The sequence below is a fragment of the Hylobates moloch genome, unplaced genomic scaffold, assembly GCF_009828535.3.
Source record: "Hylobates moloch isolate HMO894 unplaced genomic scaffold, HMol_V3 SCAFFOLD_1, whole genome shotgun sequence".
Lineage (NCBI taxonomy): Eukaryota > Metazoa > Chordata > Mammalia > Primates > Hylobatidae > Hylobates > Hylobates moloch.
The window spans coordinates 228,521,758-228,538,930 of NW_026652276.1; the positions used below are offsets into that span (position 1 = coordinate 228,521,758).

The window sequence follows — 17,173 nt, forward strand, 5'->3', positions numbered from 1 at the left end:
GAAGAAATATCAGAAGGAAGAAATGAAAGCACAAGTAAAGTGATTGAAACTTGGAAACTTATTGATGTTTTATGAGGAGACACAGTTGCTCCCACAGTGCTATACTGAAGAAAGTGCCAGCCTCCAAATGAAAAGCTGATAGAAGAGTGGTGTGAAACCAGTGTTAAGTATTTTGCCTGCAAGAAATTGCTTAGAATGAGAGCAGTCCCTAAACTCCTTCGTGTCATTTAGTATGTTTACTTATAACTATTACTCATCATTTGGCCCGCTGGGTCTCCTTTTGTACTGGAACGGCACTGCCAAGGGACTCCCTGTCATGGACTAATTCTGGAGAGTGGGCCACGCTGGGCAGGGGGGGCTCTGTGCTGTGAAATCTGAAGCTAAGAGGACGGATGACATTTAGTTTAGTGCATTCCTCCGCAGATGCTCATTTAATTTTTAAAAATGTCTCTGAACTGCTGGGATGGTTCTTCCTGGATTTTGTGTAGTTCTCTTCAGTTACACACATAACTCCTTAGAGATGCATTTTGCTAGTGAGGTCTTTCAATATGTCAGGCTTTTTTCATTTAAGCTTAGACATTTTAGATGTTGGACCATTGTAGCTGAATATTTCTCTTCCCTTGCCTTCATGTAAAATGACCCTAGTGTAAAGTATAAACCTGGTTTGCTTGCAAGGAAAATGCACTCTTCAGTTTCATGTTTCTGGGTGAAGGAGTCTGTCAAAGTGCTGCCCGTCATTACTGATAACTGTAGTAGGTCAGTTTGCTTTACTGTAACATTAATTTATCATGTGACTTGTATCATGTAAGTGTGAGAATACAGCCAATAAAAGCCATAAAAATAAGTCAACTGCTAAGAGGTATTTCAATTTTTTTTAGAAATTCACTGGGTGACTTGTCATTGATACATTTTATTAAATTACATATCCAAACAGAGTACACAGTGAAGATCAGGCGAGAAATTTGTCTTCTAACGGCTTTTTTCATAATTTCCATTAATCCATATTGAATTTGGTTTCTTATTGGAGGCTATTTTAAGTAGTCTTTTATCAGACTCAGATTTTTTACTAATCCTACCTTTTAGCTGTGAACATTTAGAATATACATTAACAGGAGTTGTAAGTTCTCCCAACTAAACAGAATAGTATATTCAGTTTAACACAAAACACATATCAGAAAACTTCATTCTAGTTATAAGGCCAAACTTTCCTTAAACCTCAGTATCATTTGATCCTCAAACTAAAATCTTTTGAGACTACCAGCTATGCTATGCTTTCATTACGGTGTGGAAGGAGCCCTGTTAGAGACACAGTATACCTAAGTTTTGGGTCCAGCTCTCTCTAACTGCCTGCATGAATATAAGCTTGTTATTGTACCTGTTTCCTCATCTGGGGGAAAAAGGATTTGAAGCAGAACAGTAGTTCTTAACCAGGAGACCATCAGATCACTTTGGTTTTTTTTTTTTTTTTTTCCCCAAAATATGCTTGTCCATATCTCTCTGCCATCCTTCAACCCCATTCTGATGTAATGAAGCTGGGGTGGTTAATTTCCAGTTAAGTTTGTCTTGGAGAGATGACGTCTCTCACTGGATCCACCTCTACAAGATATGACTCTGAAATCACAAGAGCTGGGGTTGCAGCATTTGCAGCAGTAATTGTATCAACGGCATCAATAGTGTTATAAAAAGTGTTTATATCTAGTTCTAGCAATGAAAGTCTTGAATAGACTTTCTGATTAAAATCAGAAAAAAAATACAACTCTCTGATTAAAATAAATGGGTTAGCTGTTTCTCAATCTGTTATGACAACAAACCTATTTCTGGACCAAAAATCTTGATGTGTAATGTAATGTAAGATATGGTCCAACATATGTTTCAGTAAGAATAAAGAATATTTAAAAGTATAGTGGTCCTCACTACTTCTCAGTGGGAAAATTTTACAGAATGGGAGTTCTATAACCTCTGCGTCCTTTAGTAACCCCACCCGAGAGCCAGAAGACCAACAGGTCAGACCAGGAAAAGTAATAGAAGCAGAACTTTCTGAGGCTTGAAGATGGAGTGTTAATTGGTGATCTGAGAAAAAGTGCTTCATCTCTCTTGTCGTTAATGTTTGGGTCTGTAGGAAAGGCTGACTTCATGAACATGCGGCCTCTGTAGTCACAGAGGGCCCCAAGTTCAGAAAGGCCTCATGCTGTTGCAATGCTTTGCTGTGATGGTCTTGAAATTCTTAATGTTTTTAAACAAGGGTCTTGCATTTTCATTTTGAACTGGGCTCTGCAAATTAGGTAGTTAGTCCTGCTTGTAGCAATGAAACTAACACCCCCTGACCCAGTAAAACCAAGCAGTTCCTATCATTTTTCTGCTTCTTTACTTTTGCCTTTAAGGATCACTTGTTATTTACATTGTTCAAGCAATGGGTAAGAAGTGTCACTTTCCCTGGCTGCCTCCCACACTTGAGGCACATAGCAAGACTGTCCTCTTCAGTTCTGATGACCTGCCCATTCTAACCACTGCGGCTGTTTCCTGAACCATTCTCCATACACCAACCACATTACCAGCTTCCCCTTCCCATCGAGAGAAGATGATTTGCTTCCTGATTCCCAGATCACTCTAATTAGAACACTGCAAAAACTGACAACTAAGGCAAGTGGCCACCTAGTAGTTCTCATACACTGGACTCTCTAGCAGTAATGAATTTCTGTGATTATTTCCTTGCTACTAATAAAATACTATCTGGAAAAGTGGTCAAGTGAGGAGCCGCCAGAATTTTATTTCTTCTTCAAGCATTTAATAGCCAACTATAGGGCACTGGGCATTTACTGAAAGGCAATTTCAGTTATGTTAGTAAATTGCTATTTAGGACAACAGATCAATAAAATAAATTATTAGATCTATAATTTAGGTATTTACAGAGTAAGGACAAAAAATACTTTTTCGCTTTGTATATTCAAAGCAGTTGATCCATGATTTTTGGATACATAATAGCTATATGTATTTATGAGATACACGTGATATTTTGTTACATGCATAGGGGGTATAATGATCAAGTCAGAGTATTTAGAGTGTCTGTCATCTGGAGTATACATCATTTCTATGTGTTGGGAACATTTCAAGTTCTCTCTTCTTGCTGTTTTGAAATATACATTTTTGTTAACTGTAGTCACCTTACTGTGCTACTGAATGTTAGCACAGTATTCCTTCTACCTAAATGTATGTTTGCACTCATTCCTCAACATCTCTTCATCTCGCTCCCCCATGCACACAACCTTCCCAGCCTCTGGTAACCATCATTCTACTCTCTACCTCCATGAGGTCAATTTTTCAGCTCCCACATATGAGTGAGAACATGCAGTATTTGTCTTTCCATGCCTGGCATATTTCTCTTAACATAATAACTCCGGTTCCATCCATGTTGCCGTAAATGACATAATTTCGTTCTTTTTTATTGCCAAATACTAGGTTGGCACAAAAGTAATTGCGGCTTTTGCAATGATAATAGTATTCCATTGTGTATATACACAACTTTTTTGCTGTTTTTCCTGTGTGAATCTAGAGAAACATTTATTCGCTAATACATTTTGTTTGTGTTCTGTAATTTAACATCATCTTTTCATCTTGCTTGATTTTCATGCAGCTAAATCGGAAATTTGTCGTTTTCTCCCTAAAAAAATACAATAATGTTCTTTCTTATAAATTACATTCTCTGATTTTCTTGTCAACCTGCTTCAAGAAAATCCATGTGTTCAAAATACTTATTATCAGTTTGCCCCATACTAAATGGTTGTTTAATCCAAATATCTGACCAGCAAACTAAGCAATTCCTTCTGAAGAAAGGGTGGTTGGACATCCGAAGCCACTGGGTAGTGGAGGAGAAGACCACACATTCTGAGCTCCCCAGTCTAGTGCGAGGGGAGGACAGCTGATAGCTGGAGATGCAGCATTTCCAGACGTCACTGGTCCCAAACCATTATCAGAGTAACACTGGCCTCATAGAATGAGTTAGGGATAATTCCCTCTTCTTCAGTCCTTGGACAGTATTTTCAAGGAGAGCTCTTGTTCGTTCTTTGAAAGTTTGTTAGAATTCAACATTGAAACAATTCAGTTGTGGACTTTGCTCTGTTGGGAGACTTTTTATTACTGATTCAATGTCACTACTCATTATTGGTTCGTTCAGGCTTTTTATTTCTTGCTGATTCAATCTTTATAGGTTGTGTCCAGAATTTTAGACATGTTCTCTAGGTTTTCTAGTTTGTTAGTGTATAGTTTTTCATAATAATCTTTAATTATGTTTTTATTTTTGTAGTGTCCATTGTAATATCTCTTTTCTATTTCTCATTTTTTTTATTTGGGTCTTCTTTATTTCTTGGCTTGTCTAGCTAACAGTTTATTGATTTTATCTTTTAAAAAAACAACTTTTCATTTTGTTGATGCTTTGTATTTTTTTAAGTCTCTATTTCGTTTAGTTCTACTCTATTTTTATTTGTATTTCCTTCTATTAACTAGGGGTTTGGATTGTTCTTGTTTCTCTAGTTTCTTGAGGTGCATTAGATTGTTTATTGAAATCTTTCTACTTTTTTTGACATAGGTGTTTATTGCTATAAATTTTCCCCTTAGTTTTGCTTCCATAGTTTTAGAATGCTATGTTTTGACTTGCATTTGTTTCAAGATATTTCTTGATTTCTTCTTTAATTTCTTCCTTGAATCAATGATCATTCAAGAGCATGTTGGTTAATTTTCATGTATTTCTGCAGTTTTTAAAGTGTCTCTTGTTACTGATTTCTAGTTTTATTCCATTGTGATCTGAGAAGATACTTGATATAATTTTGATTTTTAAAAGTTTCTTGAGACTTGTTTCGTTTCCTAACATATGGTCTATCCTGGGAAATGTTCCATGTACTGATGGGAAGAAGGTACATTCCGTAGCTGCTGAATGAAATGTTCTCTAGATGTCTGTTACGTTCATTTGGTCAAGTGTGCAGTTTAAATCCTTTTAATTTTTTTGATAATTATCTGTCTAGATGATTTGTCTCATGCTGAGTGTAAGGTGTTGAAGTTCCCAACTATTATCGTATTGGAGTCTATCTCTCCCCTTAAATCTAATAATATTTACTTTCTATATCTAGGTGTTCTAGTGTGAGGTGCATATGTGTTTAGAATTTTTATATCTGCTTGCTGAGTTGATCCTTTTTCGTCATATAATGACCTTTTTTGCTTCTGTTTACTGTTTTTGACTTAAAGTCTGTGTTTTCTCATACAAGTGTAGCTATTCCTGTTTGTTTGTGGTTTCCATTTACATGGAATCTTTTATTTCACCTCTGCTTTCAGTCTGTGTCTTTATAGGTGAGATGAGTTTCTTGTGGGTGGAAGAGAGTTGGCTCATTTTTTTTTTTTGTCTTTTCAGCCAGTCCATATCTTTTAAGTGGAAGGTTTAACCTATTTACATTCAAAGTTATCGTTAATATATAAAAGCTTATTCCTGTCATCTTGTTAATTGGTTTCTGGTTATTTTGTAATGTCTTTTGATTCTTCCTTTCTCTCCTATTGTTTATTACAGAAAACCTTCTGTAGTGGTAACATTTGAGGGTTTTATTTTTTTTTGTCCTTATTTGTATGTTTGCTCTACCAGTGGGTTTTATCCTTTCTTGTGGTGTTTATGATGGTAGATATCATCCTATCACTTCCAGGTGTAGGACTCCCTTTAGCATTTCTTATAGGACCAGGCTAATGGTAATGAATTCCTTCCACTTTCACTTGTCTGGAAGTTTATTTCTCCTTCATTTATGGATGACAACTTTTCTGGGTGTGTAATCCTTGGGTGGCATTTTTTTTTTCTTTCAGCACTTTCAATATATCATCTCATTCTTTCTGGCTTAAAAGGTTTCTGCTGAGAGGTTAACTGTTAGTCTGATAGGGGTTCCCTTATAAGTGACTAGATGCTTTTCTCTTGCTGGTTTTAGAATTCTCTCTTTGTCTTTGACTTTTGACAGTTTGCCTATAATGTGCTGTGGAGAAGACCTTTAGGAATTGTATTTGTATGGGAACTTCTAAGCTTCCTGTATCTGGATGTCTAAACCTCTTGCTAGACTTTGAAAGTTTTCAGCTATTATTTTGTTAAATAGGTTTTATATCCCTTTTGTTTTCTCTTCACCTTCTACGACACCCAAAATTCAAACATTTGGTCACCTGATTGTGTCCCATATGCCACATAGACTTTGTTCATTCTTTTTAATTTTTAAAAATGATTTTTGTCTGGCTAGGTTATTTCAAAAGACTGCTCTTAAAGTTCTGAAATTCTTTCTTCTCTTTCATCTAATAGATTATTGAGGCTTTCAGATGTATTTTTTATTTCATTTAAGGAATTATTCAGTTTCACAATTTCTGTTTGGTCCTTTTCTGTGATATCAATCTCTTTGGTAAATTTCTTATTCATATTCTGATTTTTTTTCTGATTTCTTTGTATTCTCTTGCATTTCACTGAGTTTCTTTAATATCAATATTTTGAATTCTTTTTTCAAGGATTTCATAAACTTATTTTTGATTAGAATATGCTGCCAGAAAATTCTTGTGTTTCTTTGAAAGTATCCTTGTTTTTCCATGTTTCTTTTGTCCTTACATTGAAATCTATGTATCTGGTGTAAATATTTCTTCTTCCAATTTTTTTAATTTGCTTTCCTAAGGAATTACTGTTAAAGATGAATCTATGGTTTAGGTTGGGTAGGACACTTTGGCTTTGATTCTGGATGCTTGCAGTAGTGTAATCACTGTATGATTTATTTGGCTGTAAATAGTGCCAGTGGTGTCTGTGATTTCCTCAGTGATTGCAGTGTCTGTGATTTCCTCAGTGATTTATGGTACAGTGGAGGCTGTGATGAAGATTTTCTGGGGACAGGGACACATGTGGGCCTGTCCTCAAACCCCACTGGTGGCTAGTCACAGGCCAAACATTCCTTTCCTTGGGCCCCAGGGCGACATATGCTAACATACCTGTGTTAGCAGGCTTAGGCAGGACATTCTTGGGCCTCTAGGTGGCTTGCCCAGGTGCTGGTAGTGGCAATGGTGGGCCAGGTGGGTGGGTAGGTTATCAGACCTCTGGGCAGCAGGCATGGAATGGGTGATGGCAGTAGCAATAGTGAGACAATCATTTAGCTCCGAAGTGACTTGCATTGTTTGTTGGCATTGGCTACAATGAGCTGGGAGGGCCGGTCTCCAGCCCCACCTGTGGTGTGTGTAGATGGGTACCCAATATGGTGATTGCATTGTTGTTGGCATTGGCTAGAATGAGCTGGGCAGGCTTGAACTCAGGACCACAGAAGGAGTACCCTGGTGCTAATGGTGGTCAACTCGGGTAGGTGGTTTCCAGGCCCTTGGATGTCATGTCTGGACATAGAGTGGGAGACAGAGCCAGGGCTGGTGGACCTGTCCTCAGACCTCCTAGTGGTATGAGCAGGTGCCAGTTGTGGTAGACAGGGGTGGAGTGATCCGCATGTCCCCAAAGAAATGTTTGAGAGAAGGCAGCAGCTGCAACTCTGCTACTGGGGAAGACAAGGTTGCTTTCAGTGGCAGCAGCTGTATACATGTGTTTAGGGAACACACATTTTGTTCAAACTTGACCCTGGGAACAGCAGTCACTTGCAGTGACAGCAGCTGTGGGCAGGAGAGTTTGTTCATGGGGCACATGAAAATGCATGGCAGCTTTGTTTCTGGGGATATTGGGGTCATAGCCAATGGCTTGCACTTGAATATTGGCTGCAACTAGATGCCAGCCATGACATTCATTGGCTGCAGGTGAGGAATGTCAATAGGACACCAGGGATGTGGTGATGCAGGTACTCTTGGGCCTCCCAGGCAGGATGGTAGGGGCTGGGCTTTCAATATGGTGACTTGCTGTAGCTGCCTAGGGCTTGGGGGCGGAGGATGTGACTCAGCTTGAGCTCTCTCTGGAGCAATGCCTTCACTTGGTCTCCTTGCAGCTTCCTATGTTAGTCTTGGGGCCCATTAGGTTCTAGGGGCTCCCCTGTGTCTAGGATTGCATGAGTTCATGGTGGGAACCTGGTGTTCTGGGTCACTCACTTACCCTTTTCCTCCACTGGGGAGCCTCTCCAGGTTCTCACCCAATGCTAGCCAAGCAGGCAGCCTCACTTCCCCCTCCTTTCTTGTTTTGGTTGTGTCCTGTCACTACTCTATTGAATTCTAATGTTCTTTCATAAATGATCTATTCAAAGTGTGATCATCTATTCACTGTTTTGGTTCTCCTCTGTGTAAGAGATGAGTAGCAGATGCCTCTACTCAGCCACCTTGCAAACCCTCTGCAGTGCAGTTAATACATGATCTTTTCTACTTTTGGATTGGATTAGATAAGGCCCAAGCTAAGAAATCCATACAGCCCATTTTGTAATATGATCCAGACACAGAGATGCACTGTTCAGATCCTCCTTCAAAAAAGGACTCACTGCCTAGCTGAGAGAAATGTGGTCAGCTGATGCCTCCAGCTGTTAGATCCTTCAGGATCTGTCTCAGTTTTCAAACCAAGGTTATGCTCTTCTCTCAGCTATCCCCAGGCAATGACTGAGCAGAGTGATGGTACAAGGGCCAGGTCATCAACATCCCCCACAGGACTTCTCCATCAGGTTATGTTTACTCCAGAACTCCCCTTTGAGCTGGTAAATAATTTCAGATCTGCACTGAGATCTGTCAGCTTCCTATGCCCAATCCTGCATCTTACTTTTCTCTTTAATTGGTTTTACTTCCAATAAAACTCTTGCAATCCTAACTCCATCTCAGCATCTGTTTCCCAGACAACCCAACTTGCACAATGTCCTTACAGTAATGCAAAAATGAATTTCACAGAGCTCTTTTTGTAAAGATGCTGATACATGAAGTCTCAAATTTCATGGAAGTGACATAAGGAAGGCAACAGCTTGGGAAGAAAACATAAGAAATAGCACTTAGATTGGGTTTATTCTACAAGAAAGGACACCTCATCTAACTTTCTAGTAGTCCTCTATAAACACTATTCCTCTGGACTGAGCATTTGATACATATTGAGCGGCCTTGTTTTTAAGGTTAGAGTCCCTAGAAAATAGTTGATGTTCAGAGACAAACCCATCTAGGTACTGAGAACTCTTTCTACTTGATGTCTGATTGCCATCTCCAACAGATTATATTTTGGGATGAATTATTCATCTTTAGCACATAAGTACTCTTTCTTATTTTCTTATTATCTTTAAAAATCAGTGTAATGCCCAGAAAGCCCAGTGTACAATCAAAATTTTAGTTGCCTATTTTTTTCTTTTGCTCCTTTATGTCCAACTAATTACTGAATTATGTTTATGTGTCTTTGAAATCTTTTGCCTTTTGCTTGTCATAAGATGCCCAAAAGATCTGTCTTTTGGCCAAACTCCATGGCAGAGATAGGCTAGTTGTACACCAACTTTGTTTTCTGTTTCTCCTGTTCCAAATAACCAGCTAGCATCTTATAAAGCACACAGAGGCATGAATTTTAAATAGAATTTGTGAGGAGGTATTGTTTCTGCATGTTAGAGTTCCTGTAAATTACATTTACAACTCTTTATTGGTATCATAATGTTGATGGAGCGATAGATCTCCTAGGAATATGTGCACTGACCATTGAACAATCCCCTTAGCTAACATTTTGGATGCATTTTAAGCTTCTTAGCTTAGCACATAAATCCCATCATAATTTATCCTCTGTTTCCCACCATCACCACTCCTGAAACACAGCCTCACAGACTATTTACTCAAGCTATTACCAATTATAATGCTTCATGCTTCATATATGCTATTTATCTTTTCAAGAATCCTCTTTTTTTCTTTGCCTTCTACTTAAAGACAACTTCTACAAGCCTTCAAACCTCAGAGTAAGCATTGCTTCCTATGTAAACTCTTTTCTGATCTCCTAATTTGACTCTTTTCCCCTAATGCATTTATTTCCATTGGATCTCTTTTATACTTTTATCATAACACTGACTATACCGTTCCCTAAATGTTGCTCCTTTAGAACTACAATCCTATATTATTTGACTTCATATATAAATGTGCTCAAAAAATGTTGAATGAATATAGTGAGTTTTCCGCTTTGATATCTTCATGCTCTCTTTTACCCCAGGGCCTCAAATTAGCTATCAGAACAGATGGCTTATAAGAACTGGCCTTAAGTATGCTAAAAAGTAGGTTTAATTGTGGTTGTGGACATGCTTCTTTCTCAGGGGTTCCATTTCTGAAGTGGAAATTAATTTGATGCTTCTCTAGAGTGATGTTCAGATTAATGTTATGCCATTTGTAAAGGCCTCTAGGACTCTCAGATGAAGGGCATTTGATATTAGCCTCATTGTTACTCAAAGCTGTTGTAGGGTTCATCTATTTGCTACTGAGCAAGACATTTGACATTCTCGTAATACAGCACATCCCAGGATTAATTAAGAGATTTCCAGAAGTCTCAGGAATACACCTACTTTGACATCAATGTGCTGTGAATGTTGATCTTGGTAGCCTTACTTTGAATAGCTATAGGGTATTTAAATAATCACCTAACTTACAATTAAGACTGCTTAGTCCCTGTAAGGATTCTGAGTGGAATTTAGCAATGGATAATGAATATATTCTCTGGAGTCTTATACTGAATTTGAAAAGAAACCCAAATTTCTGAGCTTTAGTCACTTAACTACAACATCTTTCTAAATAAAGACCGTAAGCTAAGACCATAGAAGAGAGAGCTCATGCATACATGAGGACAGATGGTTACCAAAGTAAGGATCTAAAATTGGACCCTGCTGTACTCACATTGAAGCTCCCAATGTACGAAGGGATGACCTTCCTTCAATGGCTTTATGCAAGGGTCAAAATGTATTTGAACTCTGGAGCAGAAAAGCACTGTTCTGTAGGATTTCCAAGTGTTCGTTATTTATGAGGTCAGGAACGATGGGAGCATGTGGCAATCCAGACAGCTGCAGTCCCCACAGACCTAAAAGAAAACAGCCGCCAGAGCAGCCATTTCTATACAAAATGTCTCATGACCAGAAGCTATAGAAATAAACGGCTAGAGGCAGCTGTGCTTCCCTCTTGCTAAACACTCCAAGATTCCATTTTTAACACAGGATGTCTGTTATTAAGACAATCAGCTAAGATATCAATTCAAAAGCCACAAAGTTCTGCAACATAAATACTGTACTGAGTTCTCTCTTCTGTTGTGAGGGACCATGGCTTCTTTCCCTGTATATTGGGGATACTACTTCAGAATAATCAAGTGAAAATACTGCTTTTTTTATGGTAACTCTCCATTCAAGAACTTATTATAATTGTGCTATAAAAAGACTGTAATCTTATCATAGGCTGTATAAGATCCTCCGTAATCTGGCTGTATCCTCTTTCTCAAATCAATTTCTCATTACTCTCAATACAAATGTTATCCTTCAGGTAGGTAAGACTCTTCATTCTTGCTCCATGTTTCTTACATTTCTTCAGGCAAAAATGCCCTGTCAGACACATGAAAAAAATGCTCATCATCGCTGGCCATCAGAGAAATGCAAATCAAAACCACGATGAGATACCATCTCACACCAGTTAGAATGGTGATCATTAAAAAGTCAGGAAACAACAGGTGCTGGAGAGGATGTGGAGAAATAGGAACGCTTTTATACTGTTGGTGGGACTGTAAACTAGTTCAACCATTGTGGAAGACAGTGTGGCAATTCCTCAAGGAGCTAGAACTAGAAATATCACTTGACCCAGCCATCCCATTACTGGACATATACCCAAAGGATTATAAATAATGCTGCTATAAAGACACATGCACACGTATGTTTATTGTGGCACTATTCACAATAGCAAAGACTTGGAACCAACCCAAATGCCCATCAATGATAGACTGGATTAAGAAAATGTGGCACATATACATCATGGAATACTATGCAGCCATAAAAAGGATGAGTTCATGTCCTTTGTAGGGACATGGATGAAGCTGGAAACCATCATTCTGAGCAAACTATCGCAGGTACAGAAAACCAAACACTGCATGTTCTCGCTCATAAGTGGGAATTGAACAATGAGAACACTTGGGCACAGGAAGGGGAACATCACACACCAGGGCCTGTCATGGGGTGGAGGGAGGAGGGAGGGATAGCATTAGGAGATATACCTAACGTAAATGACCAGTTAACGGGTGCAGCACACCAACATGGCACATGCATACATATGTAACCAACCTGCACATTGTGCACATGTACCCTAAGACTTAAAGTATAATAATAAAAAATTTTTTTTAAATCCCCTGTCAATCCTCTCTGACCATCCTTTTGACATTTGATAGTGAAGCCCAATCTTTCCTCTGCCCACAGTAGTCAGTGATTTCTTTAAATTTAACTTATAATGATCCCTAAACCTCATAATTCAGCAACCAGTTACACGCTAGTACATGTGATTCTCTAATCTGTGTATTTTAATCTCATCTCCTAAGAACACAGTGGCAAGATCCGTGTTATTTACTTTGAGGCTGCATCCCATTTTTTTCTTTTGTGTTTTTTTTTAATTGAAGTGAAATTTGCATGTAATAAAATTCCCCCTTTTCAGTGTACATTTCTATGAGTTCTAAGAAATGCATGCAGTTGTATAATCACCACTACAATTAAGGGATAGAACAGTTCGATCACCCTAAATATTTTCCTTGTGACTTTTTGTAGTCAAACCCCTCCCACCTGCAGCCACTGATAACCTGATCCATTTCCTGCCTCTATAGTTTCCATCTATGAAACCATGCAGTATACAGGCTTGTGTGTCTAGATCGTTTAACCTAGCTTAAGGTGTTTGTGATCATTCATGTGTTATGTATCAGTAGTACATTCCTTTGTATTTTGGGTAATAATTCATTGTATGGATACACCTAGCGTGTTTATACATTTACCGGTTGGAGAACATTTGGGTAATTTCCAATATGGGACCATAAAGCCACTATAAACATTCTCATACAGATTTTTGTTTGAACATACATTTTCATTTCACTTGGGTAAATGCCTGGGAGTGGGATTGCTGGGTTGTATGGTAAGTGAATGTTTAAATTTATGAGAACCTGCCAAACTGTTTTCTACGGTGGTGTAGCGTTTTGTTTTTAGAGCAGCAATGAATGAAAGATCCAGTTGCTCAGCATCTTAGTCATTCTAATAGGTGTAGAGTGGTGTCACATAATGGTTTTAATTAGCATTTCCCTAATGACTAATGATATTGAGCATCTTTTAAGTGCTCCTTTATGTTCTATATTTTTTGGTTATTTCATAGTACTAGCAAAGCACTAAGAATGTATTAGATGCTTAACGAATATTTGTAGATTGTTAAATTGCAGAACACCGATACTACTTTCTTTTGTGTGCCATTTGCATCCCATTACTAGCTGTTACCATTTATTGAACACCTACTGTATGCCAAGCACTGTACCAAGTGCTTTATATATGGCATCTTATTAATACACGTAATAACCCTATGAATGTGCTGGGTGGTATTGTTCCCATCTGATAAGGAAAAGGGACAAACAGTGCTGACTTGTGAATCTCCAAATCCTTCTCTTTCCCCTAGGAATTTTGGATTTGCTTCTTCAGGTTCTGGAAGGTTTTTATACTACTGCTAAGGATGAGTGAAGAAGTAAATTTAAATAATCCAAAATAGGCTGAACTGATCCACATGATAAAGAGATAATCTAGAGGTTAGAGGGGCCATGGGGAAGAAAGGGAAAAGTACTTGGGAGAGGCAAGGGAAGTATAGTTGTGGAGGTAAAAGAGAGAGAAAGAGGTTTTTTGTTTGTGTGTTTGTTTTTGTTTCAGTTTTTGTTCGAAAAAAAAAAAGACAAAAGAGGGAGCAAGAATTGTGAAGAAGACTGAGGGGTTAGAGGGATGAAGAGAGTGTTTAGTATGCTAATTATGAAATATTCTCTTTTTGTAGTTTTTTTGAGTGAATAAGATTAAAACAAGGTTTTTAGGGAAAAGGAATTGGATTTTTTTATATTGATACTAGTATAAGCCATAGAACTTAATAATATTTCAGCAGTTATACACACCCTTACTTGTGCATGTGTGTGTGTACTCATGTGTATGTATATGTAGTTTTATGCAGTTTATTAAATGTGTAGCTATGTGTAACCACTAATCAAGATATTTAACTGTACTGTTACCAGATGACTTCATTCTTCCTTGTGCTACTCATTTGCAGCGGAATCTACACCCTCATCCCTTACCCCTGGCAACCATTAATTGTTTTCTCCATATCTATAATGATGTTATTTCACAAATGCTATATTTATAAAAGTATGATGTATTCTTTTTTTTTTTTTTTTTTGAGACGGAGTCTCGCTCTGTCGCCCAGGCTGGAGTGCAGTGGCGCAATCTCGGCTCACTGCAAGCTCCGCCTCCCGGGTTCATGCCATTCTCCTGCCTCAGCCTCTCCGAGTAGCTGGGACTACAGGCGCCCGCCACCACGCCCGGCTAATTTTTTTTTTTGTATTTTTAGTAGAGACGGGGTTTCACTGTGGTCTCGATCTGACCTCGTGATCCGCCTGCCTCGGCCTCCTAAAGTGCTGGGATTACAAGCGTGAGCCACCGCGCCCGGCCTGATGTATTCTTTTAAGATTTTTTTCACCCAGCAAATTTTTTTGAGGTTCATGCAAGATGTTGTATGTATCAAGTTCTTCCTTTTTCTTCCTGAGTAGTATTCCCTGATATGCATATACCACAGTTTGATTAATCGTTCATGCATTAAAGAAGATTTGAGTAGTTTACATTTTGGACTATTAATAAAACTGCTATAAACACTGGTTTATCAATTTCTGCATGAAAATAAGTCTTCCTTTATCTAGGATAAATGTTCCGCATGTATAATTCCTGGATCACATAGTAAGTCCATTTTAATTTTTATTTTAAAAGAAACTGTCAAACTCTTTTCCAGAGTGACTGTACTATTTTAGATTCCCATCAGGAATGTATGAATGATTCTGCTTATCCACATCCTTGCCAGCATTTGATGTTATCACTATTTTTATCCTAGTCATTCTGATAGGTGTATAGTAATATTTTGTTGTGGTTTGCATTTTAATTTCTCTGATGACTAATGATGCCAAGAGAGTTGTTGTGTGCTAATTTGCCATCTGTATAGCCTCTTTGTATAAATTTTTCGTGTCTTTTGCCCATTTTCTAATTTTATGGGTTTTTTTTTAGTATTGAAATTGAGAATTATTTATATGTTCTAGATACTAGTACTTTGTGAGATAGATAATTGGCAAATATTTTCTCCCAGTCTGCAATTTGTCTTTTCACCCTTAACAGGCTCTTATATGGAATACATTTTTTTATTTTGATGAGGTCCAGTTTATCAACTTTTCTTTTAATCAGCTATGATTTTTGGTGTTAAGTCTAAGAACTCTTTCCTTGTCCTGGATCTTGAAGATTTTCTCCTATTTTTTTTTTCTAGACATTTTATAGTTTTATAAGCTGCACACTTACATCTATGGTCCATTTTTAGTTGATTTTTGTGTAAGGTGTAAGGTTTAGATCAAGGTTCATTTTTATTTAGCTAATTAGCTATTTGCCTATAAATTGTTGCATCATCATTTATTGAAGACTTTTCTTCCTCCATCAGACTGCTTTTGCTCTATTTAAGAAAACTAATTGGGTATAATTAGGTTAGGTTTTTATTTCTGTGAGATGCTACTTGTACTAACACTGGTCACAAGAGAGGCAGTTCTTACTCTGGTTAAATATGGATCAGGAAACTGAAACTCAGTTTCAGTAACATAATATAGCGTGTATCTACCTACTACTTGCCTGTCCTTTTTTCAAACTTTGTAAATGCCGTGTTGAAGGTACCTTGTTTTCTGGGGTAATACCCAAGGTTTGTTGTCTTATGTCACAGATATCAAGGATGCGGACACGTAAAGTGAGGTAACAATGAACGTTTAATAAGCGAAAGAAAGGTAATAGGTCTCTGCTACAGAGAAGGTTCTGGAAAAATGGGTTGCCAGTCCACAGTGAAATGCAAGGGGCTTTATAGATGAGCTGGTGGTGAGGCAGAGTCTGATCTACATAGGGCACAAAAAAACTGGTTAGGACAAAGTGTGCCATTTGCACAGGGTGCAAATTTCTGGCAGCTCCCACCCTAATCTTTTCTTATGCAGGCGAGTTCTCTGCCTGAGCTGAGCCATGTTGCCAATTTCTTTCTTTCGGTACATGTGCTAACCAAAAAGGGAAGATGGAGCTTCCATGGTGGACATGCCTGGCCCCCAGGTAGCCCTTTTCTATTGGCGCAGCTACCAGCATCCCGCGTGCAAGCTTCCGGCTTCCTTATCTATGTTTGCAGCTCAATTTTTCAGGCTGCTGTTTGTCAGGAAAAGAATAATTTCTTGGGCTGCTTTTTGTTAGAAGGGAAGTTCTGTCAAGGACTCTGTTCCCCCCACTATCTGCCTACATAATTTCTTTCTACATTCTGTATCAGTATTGCTAGGATCAAGAGTTGGACAGTGTGTTACACAATTTTTTAGATGTCAAAGTAGTGTTTATATGCTTTATTACCACAGCAAAACTAATCCGGTGCTGAGGTTGAAGTGAACTTTACATTGATACCTTTCCCTTCTCTAATAAAGCAAGTAGATTGGGAGCAACGTGCTTGGCAAATACATAAGAATCCTCTTGGTATGTTTCCAAAATATTTTGACAACAATATCAGCAGAATTCTTGGAGCTTATCACCAAAATCTGGGTGAAGTAGGCCTTTTTATTTCTAAAGGAAAAAAAAAGGAGAATCAACCACCTTTCCTTTAGGTCCTATGGTTGGTGTTTAAAAGGCTGAGTAACTATGATTTAAATGAAATGTCGTATTTTTATAACACTGAAAGCTGCAGTGACTACAGGCCTGGGGAGGTTCACTCTGATTTGCTGCACATCACATCTGCAGAAGGCACACACTAATCCCAAAGGTGCAGCATCGTAAGACTTAACACGGCCATCACTAATAATTAGGCCTGGTTGAAAAGCAGCAGAGCAATGCTCAATTTACTAGCAGTATCCTCACCTAATTTCATATATATTTTCTAATTTGACTTTGAGTTAGGCAATATCCCATTTCATGGAAATGGAAACCAGATTCAGAGGAGGAAAACAGCAGAGTAAAATGGCAGATCTGTGTCT

General features: G+C 38.2%; 1 protein-coding gene across 1 annotated transcript in view; it reads left to right on the top strand.

The window, feature by feature from the left end:
• The window catches only part of CNTNAP2 (contactin associated protein 2), a 1,422,658-nt gene that overhangs the window by 709,678 nt on the left and 695,807 nt on the right, over positions 1–17,173 (top strand). The window lies entirely within an intron of this gene.